Source organism: Triticum aestivum, chromosome 5B (assembly GCF_018294505.1).
Source record: "Triticum aestivum cultivar Chinese Spring chromosome 5B, IWGSC CS RefSeq v2.1, whole genome shotgun sequence".
Classification (NCBI taxonomy): Eukaryota; Viridiplantae; Streptophyta; class Magnoliopsida; order Poales; family Poaceae; genus Triticum; species Triticum aestivum.
The window spans coordinates 597,458,811-597,480,919 of record NC_057807.1 but is presented as its reverse complement, the minus strand read 5'-3'; positions in this window follow the sequence as shown (position 1 = coordinate 597,480,919).

Below are 22,109 nucleotides of genomic sequence, written 5' to 3'. Positions count from 1 at the left end.
TGTGTGCGTGTGTTTTTTTTTAAACAGAACACTAAAGTGGTCATAATTAATTCAAAAGAATTAATAAAACACCACAAAATTTATAAAATAACTATGCAATATTTAAAGCCTAATGAACATTAACTTAAGCACGGAACATTTTGAAAATATTTCCTAATGCAATTAATGCATTTTTTGCAGATAAAAAAAATACCAAATAAACTCCAAAACTTCAAATAATATTCAAAATAAAATTTCCCACCCTTTTATATTTTGAGGAAGTCATCTTATCCCCTCTCATTTGTTTTTCTCGAGTGGAAAATATTATTTGAATATTTTTTTTAAAACTCCAAAATGCAAAGAAATATGATATGCATTGAATGATTCTATTAACATCCGAATTTAATAAAAATTGGGATGTTACAGCTACCAAACGTCACAACGTAACTGGGTGATTATAAAGGTGCTATATAGGTGTCTCTGAAGGTACATGTTGAGTTGATGTATTTCGAGATTAGGATTTGTCACTCTGATTGTCGGAGAGGTATCTTTGGGCCCTCTCAGTAATGCACATCACTGTAAGCCTTGCAGGCAATATAGCCAATGAGTTAGTTACGAGATGATGCATTACGTAACAAGTAAAGAGACTTGCCGGTAACGATATTGAACTAGGTATTGAGATACCGACGATCGAATCTCGGGCAAGTAACATACCGATGACAAAGGGAACAACGTATGTTGTTATGCGGTTTGACCGATAAAGATCTTCATAGAATATGTAGGAGCCAATATGAGCATCCAGGTTCCTCTATTGGTTATTGACCGGAGACGTATCTCGGTCATGTCTAAATAGTTCTCGAACCCGCAGGGTCCGCACGCTTAAAGTAAGATGACAATTATATTATGAGTTTATGTGTTTCAATGTACCGAAGGTTGTTCGGAGTCCAGGATGTGATCAAGGACATGACAAGGAGTCTCGAAATGGTTGAGACATGAAGATCGATATATTGGACGATTATATTTGGACACCGGAAAGGTTCCGGGTGAGATTGGGACAATACCGGAGCTCCAGGAGGTTACCGGAACCCCCCGGGAGGTATATGGGCCTTATTGGGCCTTAGTGGAAAGGAGGGGAAAGGAGCAAGGGAGGGGGCGCGCCCCCCAAGCCCAATCCGAATTGGGAAGGGGGTCGGCCCCCCCTTTCCTTCCTCCCTCCTTCCTCTTCCTTCCCTCTCCCTCTCCTAATAGGAAAAGGGGGAGTCCTATTCCCGGTGGGAGTTGGACTCCCCCCTAGGGCGCGCCACCCCCCTTGGACGGCCCCCTCCTCCACTTCTTTATATACGGCGGAGGGGGTACCCCATAGACACAACAATTCATCATTGATCTCTTAGCCGTGTGTGGTGCCCCCCTCCACCATAGTCCTCCTCGATAATATCGTAGCGGTGCTTAGGCGAAGCCCTGCGATGGTAGAACATCATCATCGTCACCATGCTGTTGTGCTGAAGGAACTCTCCCTCAAAGCTTGGATGGATAGGAGTTCGAGGGACGTCATAGAGCTGAACGTGTGCAAGAACTCGGAGGTGCCGTGCTTTAAGTGCTTGATCGGTCGGACCGTGAAGATGTACGACTACATCAACTGCGTTGTGCTAACGCTTCCGCTTTCGGTCTACGAGGGTACGCGGACACACTCTCCCCTCTCGTTGCTATGCATCACCATGATCTTGCGTGTGCGTAGGATTTTTTTTGAAATTACTACGATTCCCCAAAAGTGGCATCCGAGCCTAGGTTTTATGCGTTGATGTTATATGCACTAGTAGAACACAAGTGAGTTGTGGGTGATACAAGTCATACTGCTTACCAGGATGTCATACTTTGGTTCGGCGGTATTGTTGGATGAAGCGGCCTGGCCGACATTATGCGTACGCTTATGCGAGACTGGTTCTACCGATGTGCTTTGCACACAGGTGGCTGGCGGGTGTCAGTTTCTCCAACTTTACTTGAACCGAGTGTGGTTATGCCCGGTCCTTGAGAAGGTTAAAACAACACTAACTTGACGAACTATCTTTGTGGTTTTGATGCGTAGGTAAGAACGGTTCTTGCTCAGCCCGTAGCAGCCACGTAAAACTTGCAACAACAAAGTAGAGGACGTCTAACTTTTTTTTGCAGGGCATGTTGTGATGTGATATGGTCAAGACATGATGAGATATAAGTTGTTGTATGAGATGATCATGTTTTGTTGAAGTTATCGGCAACTGGCAGAAGCCTTATGGTTGTCTCTTTATTGCATAAGATGCAAGCGCCAAATAATTGCTTTACTTTATCGCTATGCGATAGCAATAGTTGCAAGAGAAATAGTTGGCGAGACGACCATGTGACGACACATTGATATAGATCAAGATGATGGAGATCATGGTGTCATGCCGGTGACGATGGAGATCATGACGATGCTTTGGAGATGGAGATCAAAGGCACAAGATGATGATGGCCATATCATGTCACATATTTTTGATTGCATATAATGTTTATCTTTTATACATCTTATTTTGTTTTGATTGACGGTAGCATTGATCTCTCACTAAATTTCAAGATAAAAGTGTTCTCCCTGAGTATGAACCGTTGCCAAAGTTTGTCGTGCCCAGACACCACGTGATGATCGGGTGTGATAAGCTCTACGTCCATCTACAACAGGTGCAAGCCAGTTTTGCACACGCGGAATACTCAGGTTAAACTTGACGAGCCTAGCATATGCAGATATGGCCTCGGAAAGGTTGAGCGGGAATCATATAGTAGATATGATCAACATTTTGATGTTCACCATTGAAAACTACTCCATCTCACGTGATGATCGGTTATGATTTAGTTGATTTGGATCACGTGATCACTTAGATGACTAGAGGGATGTCTATCTAAGTGGGAGTCCTTAAGTAATATGATTAATTGAACTTAAATTTATCATGAACTTAGTCCTGGTAGTATTTTGCAAATTATGTTGTAGATCAATAGCTCGCGTTGTTGTTTTCATATGTTAATTTTGATATGTTCCTAGAGAAAACTGTGTTGAAAGATGTTAGTAGCAATGATGTGGATTGGATCCATAATCTGAGGATTGTCCTCATTGCTACATAGAAGAATTATGTCCTTGATGCACCGCTAGGTGACAGACCTATTGCAGGAGCAGATGCAGACGTTATGAACGTTTGGCTAGCTCAATATGATGACTACTTGATAGTTTAGTGCACCATGCTTAATGGCTTAGAATCGGGACTTCAAAGACATTTTTGAACGTCATGGACCATATGAGATGTTCTAGGAGTTGAAGTTAATATTTCAAGCAAATACCCGAGTTGAGAGATATGAAGTCTCCAACAAGTTCTATAGCTAAAAGATGGAGGAGAATTGCTCAACTAGTGAGCATGTGCTCAGATTGTCTGGGTACTACAATCGCTTGAATCAAGTGGGAGTTAATCTTCCAGATAAGATAGTGATTGACAGAGTTCTCTAGTCACCATCACCGAGTTACTGGAACTTCGTGATGAACTATAGTATGAAAGGCATGACGAAAACGATTCCCGAGCTCTTCGTGATATTGAAATCGACGAAGGTAGAAATCAAGAAAGAGCATCAAGTGTTGATGATTGACAAGACCACTAGTTTCAAGAAAAGAGCAAAGGGAAAGAAAGGGAACTTCAAGTAGAATGACAAGCAAGTTGTCACTCCCACGAAGAAGCCCAAAGCTGGACCTAAGCCTGAAACTCAGTGCTTACACTGCAAAGGAAATGGTCACTGGAAGCGGAAATGCCCTGAATATTTGGTGGATAAGAAGGATGGCAAAGTGAACAAGGGTATATTTGATATACAGGTTATTGATGTGTACCTTACTAGTGTTTATAGTAGCCCCTAAGTATTTCATACTTGTTCGATTGCTAAAAATTAGTAACTCAAAACAGGAGTTACAAAATAAACAGAGACTAGTTGAGGGTGAAGTAATGATGTGTGTTGGAAGTGGTTCCAAGATTGATATGATCATCATCGCACACTCCCTATACTTTCGGGATTAGTGTTAAACCTAAATAAATGTTACTTGGCGTTTGTGTTGAGCATGAATATGATTTGATCATGTTTATTGCAAAACGGTTATTCATTTAAAGTCAGAGAATAATTGTTGTTCTGTTTACATGAATAAAACCCTCAATGGTCATACACCCAATGAAAATAGTTTGTTGGATCTCGATCGTAGTGATACACATATTTATAATATTGATGCCAAAAGATGCAAAGTTGATAATGATAGTGCAACATATTTATGGCACTGCCGTTTGGGTCATGTCGGTGTAAAGCACATGAAGAAACTCCATAAAAATGGACTTTTGGAATCACTTGATTATGAATCATTTGATGCTTGTGAACCGTGCCTTATGGGCAAGATGACTAAAACTCCGTTCTCTGGAACAATGGAACGAGCTACTAACTTATTGGAAATAATACATACTGATGTATGCAGACCAATGAGTATTAAGGCTCGTGGCGGGTATCGTTATTTTCTCACCTTCACAGATGATTTGAACAGATATGGGTATATCTACTTGATGAAACGTAAGTCTGAAATAGTTGAAAGGTTCAAAGAATTTCAGAGTGAAGTAGAAAATCATCATAACAAGAAAATAAAGTTTCTGCGATCTGATCGTTGTCAGTGTACTAGATTAGGGGTACCCTAGTACCCCGAACTTGTGCACGGGCAGTTGCAGCACCCCGCGGCAAAGGCTTGTCGGGTGATCGCCAAGATCCCCCAAGGTTCCCTTGGAGCCATCCAAGAACAAAGTATTTAAGCTAAGGAGACAAGACCCCGACAAGAGGAGCTTGCCGGGAAGGCCAACCAAGGCGCTCCAATGAACTTGCCGTGACGCGCCACGCGCTCTGGCAAGGCAACAAGGCCCCGGCAAGAGGAGCTTGCCGGGAAGACAAACCAAGGTACCTCGAAGCCCGGTGAGCGACAAGCTTCCGGACCCGACAAGATAACAACAGCCGCAAGGCGCTTGCCGCGTCAGGCGGCCACTCTGCGTCCACGCTCCAGCGCATCCACCAACGTGTCGCTCTGGGGGCCTCTCCGGGCGTGCGTGGCGGGAGGCTGTGCAGCCAGCGGTGCGCAATGGCATGCGAAGCTGACAAGATCACCATCGTGGCGAACGATGGCGCCCCTAACGGTCCTTTTCTACACTGTTCGGGCGACTCAGACGGGCATTTAATGCCCTTGTCCCCTGCCGTCAGGGTTAGGTAGGGTGCACTGTGCAAGCAACTGTATCAACTACCTCGCTTTTTACGTTTTTACCCTCCTCTGCGTTGCCACCTGTCGGTGACCCCTTTAGCGTATAAAAGGAGGCCCATGCACAACGTAGAGGGGGTTGGGGCTCATAGGTTCGGAGCCTCAGACAGTTTGCTTCGATCCATCCGTAGCCTAGAGAACATCACACTCTCACTTTGGAGAGCAAGAACACAAGATAATACAACCAGACAAGCAGCAGTAGGAGTGTTATCTCTTCGGAGAGCTCCGAAGCTGGGTAAACTGCTCGTGTGCCTCGCCTCGATCTGCTCTTCGTGCGATCTCCGCCCCCCGCCGAACCGAAAGGGGCCCGGTCCGCCGGCCCCATAGGTGTTCGAGGATCAGTTTCCCCGACATCTTTGGCGCTCCAGGTAGGGGGCATCGAGATTGCGTGAACCTGATCCGGCGTTCACACGAGCTAGATCCTTACTCCCTTCATCAACATGCCACCGAAGAAGAAGACTTCGGCGGCGGCCGCTCCATCCACGTCACTTCCGCCACCGTTGGAGCAAACAAGTGGTGGGATGGACGCCGGCGGAAGAAAGGACGTCGACGAGGAAGCCCATGATGCCTCCAGGTCCAAGAACAAGGCTGCACAAACCTCGGTGACTGTACATGTTCCACGCCACTCTCAGGAGGCGTAAGATCAACAACGTCATGGCACTAGCAGTGCCATACGCATGATAGCCCAAGACCAAGCTGGTGGATCTCGGAGCGCTCAAGACCAGCATGCACGCCAGCGTGCTGGCACGAGCGGGGCACGGTCGCCTGGACGGGATACTGCTCCTTCTAACATAGTTAGAAGTTCGAGCACGTCCCGTTCCTCGCGCCATCCACCACTGCCACCCACCACTCCAGCAGAAGCCTTGGCGCGAGCTCAACTTCTCCTAGATTACCCTCTGACGTCAGACAAGATTGACGAATGGAGAGCCACCATTCAGAGTCTCATCGGCTATGCCAACGGCGACACTCCACGGCGTCCGAGCGCGTCGCCACCGCGGCAGGACCGCCGGACGCGAGCCGGTGGCGACGAAACGGGCGGAGGTGCAACTACCATGCAATCACCGCCCCGAAGGCCAAGATCGCCGACTCGCCGGATCCACCTCGACAGCGACTCCACTGCATCGTCGGATCCACGAGCTCGTCGCGATCAGCGCCAAGTTCTTCATGATCGACAACAAGAAGACGCTCGAACCCGCATCGAGCGCCGAAGAGAAGCGCGGCGTCAATCCGACAAGTGCGCTGGGCCCTCTGTGGACATGCATGCGCCAGGGGAACCAGGCGATCTGCCATACGCGGTAGGTTGTCCTGCGTTCACTCGTGAGCTGCGGCAAGTCCAGTGGCCCAGTACAAAGAACTTTAAGCCAGACGTACCGGAGAAGTACGACGGCAAAACGCATCCGTTAGAGTTCCTCAGCATCTACACCATTGCGGTGCAAGCTGCCGGGGGACCAGATGACAAGATCCTTTCCAACTACTTCCCGCTAGTGCTCAAGCCCAATGTTAGATCCTGGCTCATGCACCTGCCGGACAACTCCATATCCTCTTGGGCTGATCTGTGCCACCAGTTTGTCGGCGCCTTTACAGGCGGACACAAGCCTCATGGCCAGGAGAGTGATCTTCATCTGCTCGCCCAGAAGGAAGGAGAGCCCCTGCGCAAGTACATTCAGAGATTCAGTAGTGTGCAGCACAACATCCCAGACGTCCACCCTGCTGCGGTGATCAGCGCGTTCCATCAGAACGTGCGGAACCGTAGGATGCGGGAGGAAATGGCGATGTGCAAGATCAAGGACGTTAGCGAGTTATATGCACTGGACGACAAGTGCACGCGTGCTGAGGAAGGGAGGAGACTCCCCGGAGAAAATGTAGGAGCAGGGGGATCTGACAGTGAAGATGCTGCCCCAACAAGGAAAAACCGGCGGCGGAACAACAGAAGGAGGAAAGGCAAAGAAGTGCTAGTTGTCGAGCAGTCCGGCAACGGTGGTAGCGCCAAGGAAGCCAAAGCTGGTGACTCCGGCAAGGAGGTTGCCGCGGAGGTAGCGGTCGCCGACAAGTAGGATGGCACCAACAAGCAGTATTGCAAGATTCACCGCACCAAGGGCCATGATCTTCAGAACTGTAAGAGAGTCGAGCAGCTTGTTGAGCAACAGAAAGCTGAATACGAGCGACGCGATAAAGAGAAGGCCCAGGAAGGAGCTGGTGGATCCGTCAAGAAACGTCCCGGCCGAGGAGGACGCCGCGGCAAGGCCAAGCAGCGGCAAGGAGATAGACCTCCTCGCGGTCGCGACAACGATGAAGATGACGGCGACGATGAAGATATGGATGATGAGGAGATTGATGAGCAGGAGTTCCAGAAAGCCACAGAGGTCCTGTGCGTTGACGGTGGTGCTTCTCTGCATGCCTCACACTGCCAGCTCAAGCAGTCGGTGTGGGAAGTTAATGCCGCAGAACCACCCATCGAGTCACGCAAGCCTCTGAAATGGTCCGGCACGCCTATCATCTTTGATATTGAGGACCACCCAGATCGCATAACTACGGTCGGGTGCTTGCTGATGTTGGTTTCACCAACAATCCGCAACCTCAAGGTCACTAAGATGCTAGTTGACGGCGGGGCCGGCTTGAATCTGATCTCCTCCGCGGTGCTCCAGAAACTCCAGATCCCTGACAGCGAGCTCGAAGAGACCGGCACATTTCAAGGAATCAACCCGGGAAGGAGCAAGCCAAAGGGAAAGATCACGTTGCCGGTAACATTTGGCAGTGAGCTGAACTTCAGGACTGAGAGGGTCACGTTTAACGTTGCCGACATTCCATTACCTTACAATGGAATCCTTGGCCGTCCGGCACTCGCCAAGTTCATGGCAGCCTCTCACTATGCGTACAACGTACTGAAAATGCCAGGCCCAATAAGTGTCATCTCTGTCCCTGGCGACAAGAAGGATGCTCTTATTTGTGCCGACAAGATCTACCGGGAAGCAGCAGCCGCAGTAGAACGAAGGACACTTGCCGCTGAAGCTCCCGAGGGGAAGAAGAAGACCAAGTCCGGCAAGAGCTCTGATGCCTACTCCGGCAAGCGCACCTCCTCGGAGTGCTGCGCTACCGTCGAGGGCGCACCATCAAGCTCCACCGGCAAGTGTAAGAAGGCAATGGCAGCTCCACCTGAGACTAATAAGGTGTTCGCCAAGGAGGATGGCACTGGTGGTACCTTCACCATCAGCGCCACTCTTGACCCCAAATAGGAAAGCGCGCTCGTTGCTTTCCTGCGGGCGAATGTCGACGTGTTTGCGTGGCAACCGTCTGATATCCCCGGTGTTCCCAGGAAAGTGATTGAGCACCACCTTGCCGTCTGTCCTCATGCGCGGCCCGCCAAGCAGAGAGTCAGGAAGCAGGCAGTAGAGCGCCAAGAATTCATCGCAGAAGAAATCAAGAAGTTGGAAGCAGCATGCCTTGTCAGAGGAGTACTCCATCCCACGTGGTTGGCCAATCCTGTTGTTGTGCGCAAGGCTAATGGGAAATGGAGACTTTGTATTGACTTCACCGATGTTAATAAAGCTTGTCCCAAAGACCCATTTCCCTTGCCGCGTATTGACCAGATTGTTGACTCCATAGCCGGATGTGATTTGCTTTCGTTTCTTGATGCATACTCAGGATATCATCAGATCTTCATGGCCGAAGATGAAGAGAAAACCGCATTTATCACCCCGTGTGGCACGTACTGCTTCGTACAGATGCCTTTTGGTTTGAAGAATGCTGGTTCAACATTCGCAAGGGTAGTTCACCATGCTTTTGAGCCACAAATACACAGAAATGTGGAAGCTTACATGGATGACATAGTGGTCAAGAGCAAGAGCAAGGCGACCTTGATTCAAGATTTAGACGAAACATTTGCAAACCTGCGCAAGATCAACCTCAAGCTTAACCCCGAGAAGTGCGTGTTTGGAGTCCCTTCCGGCAAGCTTCTCGGGTTCTTCGTGTCTCAGCGGGCAATTGAAGCCAATCCCGACAAGATCAAAGCCATCGAGCAGATCGAAGCACCAAAACGCGTCAAGGATGTACGGAGGCTTGCCGGTTGCGTGGCTGCTCTCAGCAGGTTTATCTCTAGATCTGCTGAGCGCGCCCTGCCATTTTTCAAAATTTTGAAAAAGGCAGGTCCAATGAAATGGACTCCGGAAGCGGAGGCCGCGCTGCAGGACTTGAAGAGATACCTGTCCTCCACTCCAACGCTTGTCGCACCTAAGCCGCAAGAGAAGTTGCTGCTGTATATAGCAGCAACCAATCAAGTGGTTAGTGCTGCGTTAGTGGCGGAGAGGGAGGCGGATGATGATCCAGCAACCATGGCAGATCCATCCAGCGACAAGCAGGGGGCTTCGCCGACAAGCTCTGGTCCTGACAAACATGGGTTTGCGCAGGAGCATGATGAGATGCCAAGGAGAATGGTGCAGCGCCCAGTTTACTTTGTCAGTTCTCTTCTGCAGGGGGCTAGATCAAGGTACTCTGGTGTACAGAAGTTGCTTTTCGGCCTCCTCATGGCCTCGAGAAAGCTGCGCCATTACTTCCAAGCACATGAGATCACAGTCGTCACTCGCTTTCCGCTGAAGAGGATACTGCAAAATCCAGAAGCAACGGGCAGGATTGTCGAGTGGGTGCTGGAACCGTCAAGCTTTGGCCTCAAATTTGAGAGCACCTCAACTATCCAAAGAAGAGCATTGGCAGAGTTCGTAGCAGAGTGGACGCCAACCCCAGATGAAGAAATTTCAGAAACGAGCATCCCCGTCGAAGAGGCAAACAAAGAGTGGCTGATGTACTTTGATGGTGCCTTCTCGCTGCAAGGCGCCGGTGCAGGCGTGCTGCTTGTCGCACCCACCGGAGAGCACCTCAAGTACATAGTCTAGATGCACTTTCCCAAAGAGCAAGCAACCAACAATACAGCAGAGTATGAAGGATTACTTGCCGGTCTCAGAATCGCAGCAGACCTTGGGATCAAGAAGCTCATTGTCAGGGGTGACTCGCAGCTTGTCGTCCGACAAGTGAACAAGAACTACCAGGGTCCGTTGATGGAAGCGTATGTCGATGAAGTGAGGAAGCTAGAAGAGCACTTTGAAGGCCTACAAATGGAGCATATCCCAAGAGCTCAGAATGATATTGCTGATGGTCTGTCAAAGTGCGCCGCACTAAAGTTACCTGTGGAACCAGGGATCTTTGTGCTTAAGTTGACTCAACCATCCGTAGCACCATCAACTGGACAAAGCAAGAAGAGGAAGTTGATTTCTGGTGACTACTTTCCGGCAGAGCTCCCTGAAGCCGCCGCCAAGAAAGTCCCCTTAGATCAACACCAAGGATGCTGAGGAGCAGTCTGCTCCGGCAAGCCTTACGGTTTGTTCCGTTGAATCAGACGCTCCCGACAAGTTTTGCTCCGGCAAGCTTGCCGGGGAACATCAAGCTCCGGCAGGGTCGCAAGCCCTTGCCGTAGAAGCGGACGTTCCCGCAGCAGCAGATGTGCCTTTAGCCCTTGTTGTCGAGCCACAAGCTCCAGCATGGGCACAGCAGATTGTCCATTTCCTTCAGACAGGAGAACTTCCCGAAGAGCAAGAAGAAGCGGAAAGAGTAGCCCGACAGTCAAGTATGTACTAGTTTGTCGATAGCATACTGTACAGAAGAAGACTCAACGGTGTGAAATTGAAGTGTATTCGCCGGGAAGATGGACAAAAGCTGTTGGCAGAAATACATGGAGGCATATGTGGCCACCACATTGGCGCAAGAGCACTTGCCGGCAAAGCTTTCCGGCAAGGTTTCTTTTGGCCGACAGCCCTCCAGGATGCAGCTGCACAAGTAACCAAGTGTGAAGCGTGCCAGTTCCACTCCAAACAGATACATCAGCCAGCTCAAGCTCTCCAGACAATCCCTTTATCCTGGCCATTTTCGGTCTGGGGGCTCGATATTCTTGGCCCCTTCCCCCGAGCTGTCGGGGGCTTTGAGTACTTGGACGTCGCAATCGACAAGTTCACAAAGTGGCCAGAAGTGCAGCCAGTGAGGAAGGTGACAACACAGTCAGCAGTCAAGTTCTTCAGGTCAATTGTTTGCTGTTTCGGGATCCCTAACAGGATCATCACCGACAACGGCACGCAATTCACGAGCCGCACCTTCATGCAGTACGTCCAAGACCTTGGCGCCAAGGTCTGCTTCGCTTCTGTTGCTCATCCGAGAAGCAACGGTCAAGCAGAGAGGGCAAATGCTGAAGTGCTGCGCGGGCTCAAGACCAGAACTTTCGACAGGCTGAACAGGTGCGGAAGAAACTGGATCGAGGAGCTGCCGGTGGTTCTTTGGTCGATCAGAACGACGCCAAATCGAGCTACTGGCCAGACACCTTTCGCTCTAGTCTATGGAGCAGAGGCAGTTCTCCCCATGGAACTCATATACGGATCACCTCGAGTGCTCGCTTATGATGAGCTTGAGCAAGAACAACTGCGGCAAGACGACGCGCTGCTCCTTGAGGAAGATCGTCTTCAGTCTGCTGTACGAGCTGCTCGATACCAGCAAGCTTTGCGCCGCTATCATAGCCGCAAAGTTAAAGCCAGAAGCTTCGAGGAAGGCGACTTTGTTCTTCGGCGCGTTCAGTCCGCCAAGAATTCCAACAAGTTGACGCCGAAGTGGGAAGGCCCTTATCGGGTGAGACGAGTCACAAAGCCTGGCGCTGTCCGCCTTGAGACCGAAGATGGCATTCCAGTGAGCAACTCCTGGAACATAGAACATCTTCGTAAGTTTTTCCCATAAGGCGTAGTTGCCGGAACCCGTTCCGGCAACCACCTTTTGTACAAGTCTTGCCGCTGTTGCATGTAATCCTTTGTACAAAGCCGGGCGCAGATCCCGTGCATAAGTAAAACCCCATGTGCTCCGCACAGCTTGTCCATCTCATGCGTTAGTTCCTTTCTTGCATGTGATTATCTGACATTTTGTGCAGCACTTACATCCGGTAAGCAGTAACGAGCCGAAGAGCTCCATATTATTATTTTCTCTTCTTTCTTTTTTCTTTTAAAGGAAAAGAAGGTTCTCTCGCACACAAGTTTGCCGGGGGGGAAGGAGAAGATTGTGGTGTGGGCCAGGCGTCATTGAAACAAGGACTTGCCTTACCGGGAAGCAAATGACAGAAAAGCTAAGTTGCCAAAGTTTGAGCAATCACCTTTTTAAATTTTTGTGTTATCTTCCTCGAACGACCCTGCTTTGTATGGAAAACCTGTGCGCGGAGGAACCAACTCGTGGCTAGTTGCGCCCTTACTTTGTTTCGAGTCCGCTCAACAACTTAAGTGTGCTGCATCTAGTCGCGACAAGGTTTCTTGTCAGAAGCAGCGCCGCCAGCAGGCTGCTGAAGTTCCGCACTCAGCGCTCGCGGCTCGGGCGCCTGCGCCGACAAGTTCCCTAGAAGCGTAGGGTGAAAACATACAAAGGAAGGAATCTAGTAAAGGAAATAACATTGCAATTGATAACAGAAATAAAGTTATATTACAAAGATAACTTGTCGCAGCTCTAACAGACTGTTCTCATAACATGACTAGCAGCGACAAGGGAAAAGAAGAAATGGGCGGCCTAATCTACGCGTCCGCCCTCGACTCACTTGATCTCGCTCACCTTGTCCACAATGGGTGCGACAAGGGCCTTGAGTGCATCCAGATCGGCGTCAGGCGGCAAGGATCGGAGGACGTTGGTGAAGCTGAGGCCTGGATTGCGGAAGGCTACCTTCATCAGCACCTTCTGGAGAACCCCGGCGCAAATTTTGCGTGACTCGTTGGCCAGCTGCTTCGGGATCCTCTCCCAGAGCCGCTGGAGTGCCGTCGCCACGCCCTTGAAGAATAGGCTGAGCTTGGCGCTGGGTTGAAGGCTCTCGTCGGAAGGATACCCAAAGTCATCCATCCCCAGCTGCGCTAGCTCCTCATTGATGACGGCGGCAGTGTTCACCAGGCCCTTGGTCCAGTGCTCCACCGTGTCTCTGAACGAGTTCTGGGTAACTGCAATGCTCTCCAGCAGCGCCGCGTCAGCCTTGACCTTCTCCGCCAAGGTCTTCTCCCGCTCCTTGGCGGCCTCTAGCGTCTGCGTCAGTGTGGCCAGCTTCAGCTCCAGGTCTGCTTTGGAATCCTTGGCGGCACTGAGCTCCTTGCCCCTCTCAGTGAGAAGGCCTTGCAGCTCACCGTGGGCGGCAGCATCCTTCTCGCGCTCACGCTTGAGCGCGGCAATCTCCTCGCCGCTCTTCCCAATATCGGCCTCCAGCCGCGCCACCTTCTCCTCTAGCTCTTTATTGGCAGCCTCTGCAGTTGCCGCGGCATCCTTTGCCTCCTTGAGCGCCCCGCCAAGTGCTCGCTCACGCTCGGCAAGCTCTTCCTCGTAGCTGTCGAGGTGGGCCTTCCGCTGCACTAGCTCGCCTTCCCGCGCGGACTGCTTCTCGGCAGCAAGTCTTTGTTCCTCCTCAGCCTCGGCCTTCTCGAGAAGAAAGGCCGTGCGCTCATCGTCGACTCGCTCCCGCTCCTACGCCAGGGACCGGAGAGCTTATTGATTTTGGCTCCGGAGCTCTTCCGCGCGCTTTTCCATATCAACTCCTGCCTTCGCGACAAGTGCTTCCCAGGAAGCCAGCTTGGCTTGCCGGGTGCGGTAGAGTGACAGCAGCTTCCGCAGTAGCTGCTCCTCCTCAGGCTCGCCGCTGCTGCTGCCGGGCGCATCAACCAATGACAGTCCGGCAGAGGCGAGCACCTCCCCGTCAAAAGTCTCCCCCTCGACCGGCGCCCTGGAGCTCGACGCCCATGGTAGCTTGATGAAGATGTCATCGTCGGCCTTCAAATAGGCGCCGGACTGGGGCTCCTTAGAGCCCGGCTCCGCAGAAGTGGCAGAGGGTTCGGCGGTCGGTGCAGCGCCCGGCGCTCCTGCGGCCTCAGGGTCGTCAGTGCGATCGCCCGACCCCTCGCCGGCTTCCGCAGCAGCAGCCCCGGTGGCCTCCTCGCCGGCGGTCACATCAGCACCGGCACCTTCCTCGCCGGCGCCCTCAGTCTCCATTGGCTCAGCCGAAGATGGGTCTAAAGAACGAAGAGGGGAGGAAAATCAATCAGAAAATCCAAGAAAGGAAAAACGAAAGAAGCAGAACCCAAGGGAAAGTTTTTGGGCAAGTGGATTACCTGCGCCAAGATCTTCAGTTGTGGCCTCGGTCGCCGCAGGATCAGCAGTGCCGTCCCTTGCCGGAGAGTCCCCCCTTGCCGGAGAGCGCTCCCTTGCCAGGGACTCCTCCCTTGGCGGCACAGTTGAAGCAGGTGGCACTTCGGGACCGGCCTCCGGGCGCTCCTGATGAGGCTGCTCTGCTCCTGCACAAGTCAACAAGCAAGATATCAACAAAGGAAAAAGCACTCAAGCGCGCCCGACAACAGAAGGCTAAACTATGAACTTACGCTGGGGGCTGCGCTGGGGGCTGCTTCGAGGGGTGATGGCCTGGTCCGTCAAGGTGGTCTCGGACCCACCTCCTGCCGACGCGATGGGGTCATCCTCGATGACGATCACCGCGGCCTTGGCCCTCTTCGCTGCTCTCTGGGCCAGTGTTCTGAAAAGAAAAGAGTCCAGATTGGAGCAAGTCAGATACAAGATATAAACAGCAAGACTGAAGGATTATAAGAGCACCAAAGAAACTCACTCTTCTTCCTCCTCGTCGGAGCTGAGCGCGGAGAGATCGAAGTCCGACCCTCCTCCGGCGCGGCGAGGTGGAGGAGTAGGATCCCTTGCCCGCTTGGCGGGGGCAGTGGCGGTGGCCCGGGAAGATCCCGCTCCAGTTGCAGCTGTTGCGTGAGGCGCTCCCGCGGCAACATTGCTTGCCGCGGTAGAGCGCGTCGTGCGGCTCGGTGGCTGTGGAGCCGGCTGCCGCCCCACTGTGTCCCCAGCCCTGCGAAGGCGCCTCCTTGGCGGGGCCGGGGGCTCCGCCTGCGGCAAGCTCTCTAAAGGCTCAGCCTCCTCCTCGCCGGCCTCGCTCGACTCGGCTTCAGAACCGGCAGGCTCCTCTTCGCCCATGAACTCCGCGCGTTCGGCAAGGTTTGCCGCCTCTGCAGCCTCCGCCTCCTCCACAGTGAACCCAAACACACCCGCAGCAGCTGCGGCCGCAGCCTCTTCTGCCCTAGTAGCGATGAGTTGCAGCTCCTCGTCGGTGGTGTCACGGGTGAGGCTCTTCTGCTCGTCGGCGCGGACTGGCACTTCCTCCAAGGTGTCGAAGAATGCTTGCACAACGTCATCCGTAGGCTCTTGCCAAGTTGGGACGATGCCGTGTGAATCGCACAACGGCATCATGGCTCGGATCCGGTCAAGCGAAGATTTATTGCACAAAGGAACTACGCCCCTCGGCAGTGTGAATGGGTGCTGGGGGTCGCGTTTGAATAATTCCAAGAGCATTGCATCCAACTCCAAGACGGTGAAGTTGTAGTTGAGGCCTGGCCGCAACCTCATGATGTCCGCCGAGTTCTTGAATTCCCAGGCGGGTCTCCCCCTCTCCTGCAGGGGGGCAATGCGGCGGCGGAGGAAATCTGCCCCGACAGCACCTACGGTGAGCCCGGCAAGCCTGAGGCGAAGAATCCTCGTGATGGCGATCTTCAGCCTCTCGTCTTCCGGGGCCACGTTGCTCCAGTCATTGCCGCGCACTATTGGAGTTTGGCGCATGGCGGTGAAGGGCTGCGGATCCTCCTCGACGATCCAACACCACTCCGCTCTCCACTCCTCCCACTTGCTGCGGAGCTCACCCTCCAAGTACGCATCCTTCTTGCCGACTCTTGAGATCCAAGCAATCCCTCCGGCAAGCGGCTCTCCTCTCTCTACCCGAGGCATGAAGTAATGGCGGAAAAGGGCTACACTAGGGTGGACTCCGACAAAGTTTTCGCACAAGTGTGCGAAAACTGCCATGGTCAGGACAACATTGGGGGTGAAGTCAAGGAGGCGGAAGCCATATGTGTTCATAATGTCACAAAAGAATTCCGAGAAGGGTGGGCAGAGCCCGCAATAGAAGAATAGCGGGAAGAACGGGTACCCATTTGGAGCCGACCCCGAGGCAGCGGCCGGAAGTACCCTCGTGCGCGGATGCGCACGCGTCTCCGTTGCCCAAAAGAGGTAGAAGTACTCCCTCAGCTCCTGCACGCCGAGCTGGGGGGTGAAGATCGCCCGCTCCTTCCGCAGCGCCGCGAGCCGCTGCGCCTTGGCCGACTTCACGCCCTTTCCCTTGTCGGCTTTCGGGGCCATGGCGGAGGTGGTGGAGAAGGTCGACGGCGTGGTGATGCTGGTGGCAATGGGGGGGGGAACGCAGCTCTCTCGGCTTCGAGAAGAAGGGGGGAGCGACGGAGTTTGTGAAGAAAGAGTAGCAGCAACCAGCAAGGAGGGACGAACTGCCCCTATTTCCTCTGCTTATAAAGAGGGACGGGGCGGACGTTTCGGCCTTCCGAATAAACAACCACCCACGATCTCTCCCACGATGCCGCATTCAACGCGTGCCGTTATGGGAGAGTGTGGTGGATACGGAACAAGATTTGGCATGGCCCAGCCCGCGTGTGCCCGTGCCCTGTCTTGGGCCTGGCCCAACAGCGCTCGGCACCATGTCTGGCCCAGGCCCGGGGGCTCCTGTCGGTGTACTAGATTAGGGGTACCCTAGTACCCCGAACTTGTGCACGGGCAGTTGCAGCACCCCGCGGCAAAGGCTTGTCGGGTGATCGCCAAGATCCCCCAAGGTTCCCTTGGAGCCATCCAAGAACAAAGTATTTAAGCTAAGGAGACAAGACCCCGACAAGAGGAGCTTGCCGGGAAGGCCAACCAAGGCGCTCCAATGAACTTGCCGTGACGCGCCACGTGCTCCGGCAAGGCAACAAGGCCCCGGCAAGAGGAGCTTGCCGGGAAGACAAACCAAGGTACCTCGAAGCCCGGTGAGCGACAAGCTTCCGGACCCGACAAGATAACAACAGCGGCAAGGCGCTTGCCGCGTCAGGCGGCCACTCTGCGTCCACGCTCCAGCGCATCCACCAACGTGTCGCTCTGGGGGCCTCTTCGGGCGTGCGTGGCGGGAGGCTGTGCAGCCAGCGGTGCGCAGTGGCATGCGAAGCTGACAAGATCACCATCGTGGCGAACGATGGCGCCCCTAACGGTCCTTTTCTGCACTGTTCGGGCGACTCAGACGGGCATTTAATGCCCTTGTCCCCTGCCGTCAGGGTTAGGTAGGGTGCACTGTGCAAGCAACTGTATCAACTACCTCGCTTTTTACGTTTTTACCCTCCTCTGCGTTGCCACCTGTCGGTGACCCCTTTAGCATATAAAAGGAGGCCCATGCACAACGTAGAGGGGGTTGGGGCTCATAGGTTCGGAGCCTCAGACAGTTTGCTTCGATCCATCCGTAGCCTAGAGAACATCACACTCTCGCTTTGGAGAGCAAGAACACAAGATAATACAACTAGACAAGCAGCAGTAGGAGTGTTATCTCTCCGGAGAGCTCCGAAGCTGGGTAAACTGCTCGTGTGCCTCGCCTCGATCTGCTCTTCATGCGATCTCCGCCCCCCGCCGAACCGAAAGGGGCCCGGTCCGCCGGCCCCATAGGTGTTCGAGGATCAGTTTCCCCGACAATCGTGGAGATGAATATTTGAGTTATGAGTTTGGCCTTCAGTTAAAATAATGTGGAATAGTTTCACAAACTCATGCCACCTGGAACACCACATCGTAACGGTGTGTCCGAACATCATAACCACACTTTATTGGATATGGTGCGATCTATGATGTATCTTACCGACTTACCACTATTTCTTTGGGATTATGCATCAGAGACAACTGCATTCACTTTAATAGGGCACCATCAAAATCCGTTGAGACAACACCGTATGAACTATGGTTTAGCAATAAACATAAGCTGTCGTTTCTTAAAGTTTGGAGTTGCAATGCTTATGTGAAAAAGTTTCAACCTAATAAGCTCGAACCCAAATCGGAGAAGTGCAGCTTCATACAATACCCAAAGGAAACTGTTGGGTACACCTTCTATCACAGATCCGAAGGCAAGATATTCGTTGCTAAGATGGATCCTTTCTAGAGAAGGAGTTTCTCTCGAAAGAAGTGAGTGGGAGGAAAGTAGAGCTTGATAAGGTAATTGTACCTTCTCCCGAATTGGAAAGTAGTTCATCACAGAAATTAGTTCCAGTGATTTCTACACCAATTAGTGAGGAAGCTAATGATGATGATCATGAAACTTCAGATCAAGTTACTACAAAACCTCGTAGGTCTTCCAGAGTACGGTCCACACCAGAGTGGTACGGTAATCCTGTTCTGGAAGTCATGTTACTAGACCATGATAAACCTACGAACTATGAGGAAGCGATGATGAGCCCAGATTCCGCGAAATGGTTGGAGGCCATGAAATCTGAGATAGGATCCATGTATGAGAACAAAGTGTGGACTTTGGTGGACTTGCCCAATGATCGGCAAGCCATAGAAAATAAATGGATCTTCAAGAGGAAGACGGACGTTGATAGTAGTGTTACTATCTACAAATCTCGACTTGTCGCAAAAAGCTTTTCGACAAGTTCAAGGTGTTGACTACAATGAGATTTTCTCAACTGTAGTGATGCTTAATTATGTCCGAATCATGTTAGCAATTGCCACATTTTATGAAATCTGGCAAATGGATGTCAAAACCGCATTCCTTAATGGTTTTCTTAAAGAAGAGTTGTATATGATGCTACCAGAAGGTTTTGTCAATCCTAAAGGTGCTAACAAAATGTGCAAGCTCCAGCAATCCATCTATGGACTGGTGCAAGCATCTCAAAGTTGGAATATATGCTTTGATAAGTTGATCAAAGCATATAGTTTTATACGGACTTGCGGTGAAGCCTGTATTTACAATAAAGTGAGTGGGAGCACTACATCATTTCTGATAAGTATATGAGTGACATATTGTTGATCAGAAATGATGTAGAATTTTTCTGGAAAGCATAAAGAAGTGTTTGAAAGGAGTTCTTTAAAATAAAGACCTCAGTAAAGCTACTTACATATTGAGCATCAAGATCTATTGAGATAGATCAAGACGCTTGATAAGATTTTCAATGAGTACATACCTTGATAAGATTTTGAAGTAGTTCAAAATGGAACAGTCAAAGAAAGAGTTCTTGCCTGTGTTGCAAAGGTGTGAAATTGAGTAAGACTCAAATCCCGACCACGACAGAAAATAAAAAGATAATGAAAGTCATTCCCTATGCCTCAGTCATAGGTTCTATAAAAGTATGCCATGCTATGGACCAGACCTATTGTATACTCTGCCCTGGTTTGGCAAGGGAGTACAATAGTGATCTAAGAGTAGATCACTGGACATTGGTCAAAATTATCCTTAGTGGAATAAGGATATGTTTCTCGATTATGGAGGTGACAAGAGGTTCGTCGTAAAGGGTTACGTCGACGCAAGTTTTGACACTGATCCAGATGACTCTAAATCTCAATCTGGATACATATTGAAAGTGGGAGCAATTAGCTAGAGTAGCTCCATATAGAGCGTTGTAGACATAGAATATTTTGCAAAATACATACGACTCTGAATGTGACAGACCTATTGACTAAACTTCTCTCACGAGCAAAACATGATCACACCTTAGTACTCTTTAGGTGTTAATCACATAGCGATGTGAACTAGATTACTGACTCTAGTAACCCCTTTGGGTGTTGGTCACATGACGATGTGAACTTTGGATGTTAATCATATACAAATATGAATATTGGTGTTAAATCACATGGTGATGTGAACTAGATTATTGACTCTAGTGCAAGTGGGAGACTGATGGAAATATGCCCTAGAGGCAATAATAAAGTTATTATTTATTTCCGTATTTCATGATAAATGTTTATTATTCATGCTAGAATTGTATTAACCGGAAACATAATACATGTGTGAATACATAGACAAACATAGTGTCACTAGTATGCCTCTACTTGACTAGCTCGTGAATCAAAGATGGTTAAGTTTCCTAACCATAGACATGAGTTGTCATTTGATTAACGGGATCACATCATTAGGAGAATGATGTGATTGACTTGACCCATTCCGTTAGCTTAGCACTTGATTGTTTAGTATGTTGCTATTGCTTTCTTCATGACTTATACATATTCCTATGACTATGAGATTATGTAACTCCAGCTTACCGGAGGAACACTTTGTGTGCTACCAAACGTCACAACATAACTGGGTGATTATAAAGGTGCCCTACAGGTGTCCCCGAAGGTACTTGTTGAGTTGACGTATTTCGAGATTAGGATTTGTCACTCCGATTGTCAGAGAGGTATCTCTGGGCCCTCTCGGTAATGCACATCACTATATGCCTTGCAAGCAATATATCTAGTGAGTTAGTTATGAGATGATGCATTATGTAACGAGTGAAGAGACTTGCCGGTAACGAGATTGAACTAGGTATTGAGATAACAACGATCGAATCTCGGGCAAGTAACATACCGATGACAAAGGGAACAATGTATGTTGTTATGCGGTTTGACCGATAAAGATCTTCATAGAATATGTAGGAGCCAATATGATCATCCAGGTTCCGCTATTGGTTATTGACCGAAGACATGTCTCGGTCATGTCTACATAGTTCTCGAACCCGTAGGGTCCGCATGCTTAAAGTAAGATGACAATTATATTATGAGTTTATGTGTTTTGATGTACCGAATGTTGTTCGGAGTCCCAGATGTGATCAAGGTCATGACGAGGAGTCTTGAAATGGTCGAGACATGAAGATCGATATATTGGACGATTATATTTGGACACCAGAAAGGTTCCGGGTAAGATTGGTACAATACCGGAGCTCCGGGAGGTTATCGGAACCCCCCGGGAGGTATATGAGCCTTATTGGGCCTTAGTGGAAAGGAGGGGAAAGGAGCAAGGGAGGGGGCGCCCCCTCCCCAAGCCCAATCCGAATTGGGAAGGGGGCTAGCCCCCCTTTCCTTCCTCCCTCCTTCCTCTTCCTTCCCTCTCCCTCGCCTAATAGGAAAACAGGGAGTCCTACTCCCGGTGGGAGTTGGACTCCCCCCCTAGGGCGCGCCACCCCCTTGGCCGGCCCCCTCCTCCACTTAGGGCTGCAAGAAAAGCTCGATGCTCATGAGCCGCTCGAGATCGACTCGTTTTTTGGCTCAACTCGAAATCGACTCACTAAGAAATGAGTCGAGTATGAGCACCTTTTTGTAGCTCGACCGAGAAACAAGTTGATCTTGAGCCAACCATGGCTCGCTCGATTTTAGCTCGATATAATACAATTATATTACATAATCTAGATATAAATTAAAATGAAATAGGATGATTTACTATCATATGTGTGGTGTATGGTTTCTCTTCATTTTATCTACTAGCAAACTAGGAAGCTTAATTAAGCCCCGAGAAAAATTAGGCCTTAATTTGGTACATGGTCAGCTGCATGTTAAATATCCTGCTATTTTTGTCAACGTTTGGGAGTAGATCCAACTTTTTTTTCTTCTCCTAGCAATTCATCAAGGATCTTTTAGTTACTTGTCTTCATTGAGAGAATACACCAAACTACCTTGAAAAAGATATATTATCACCGTTTGAATTAAAATAATATTCTATAATAGTTTCTGATGTTCTGTTGTGGCCGATCTTGTTCAAAAAATTGCCTTAGATTGTTAAAAATATCATCTTATTTAGCTCGAAACTAGCTCGAGATCGACTTGAGATCGTTACAAGCTGAGCATGAGCCACTTTCTAGCGCTTGATCTTGAGCTTCACCCAGTTTGAGCTCGCTCGAAGTTTAGTATGAGTTGAGTTGAGCCTAATCCAACTCGCTCG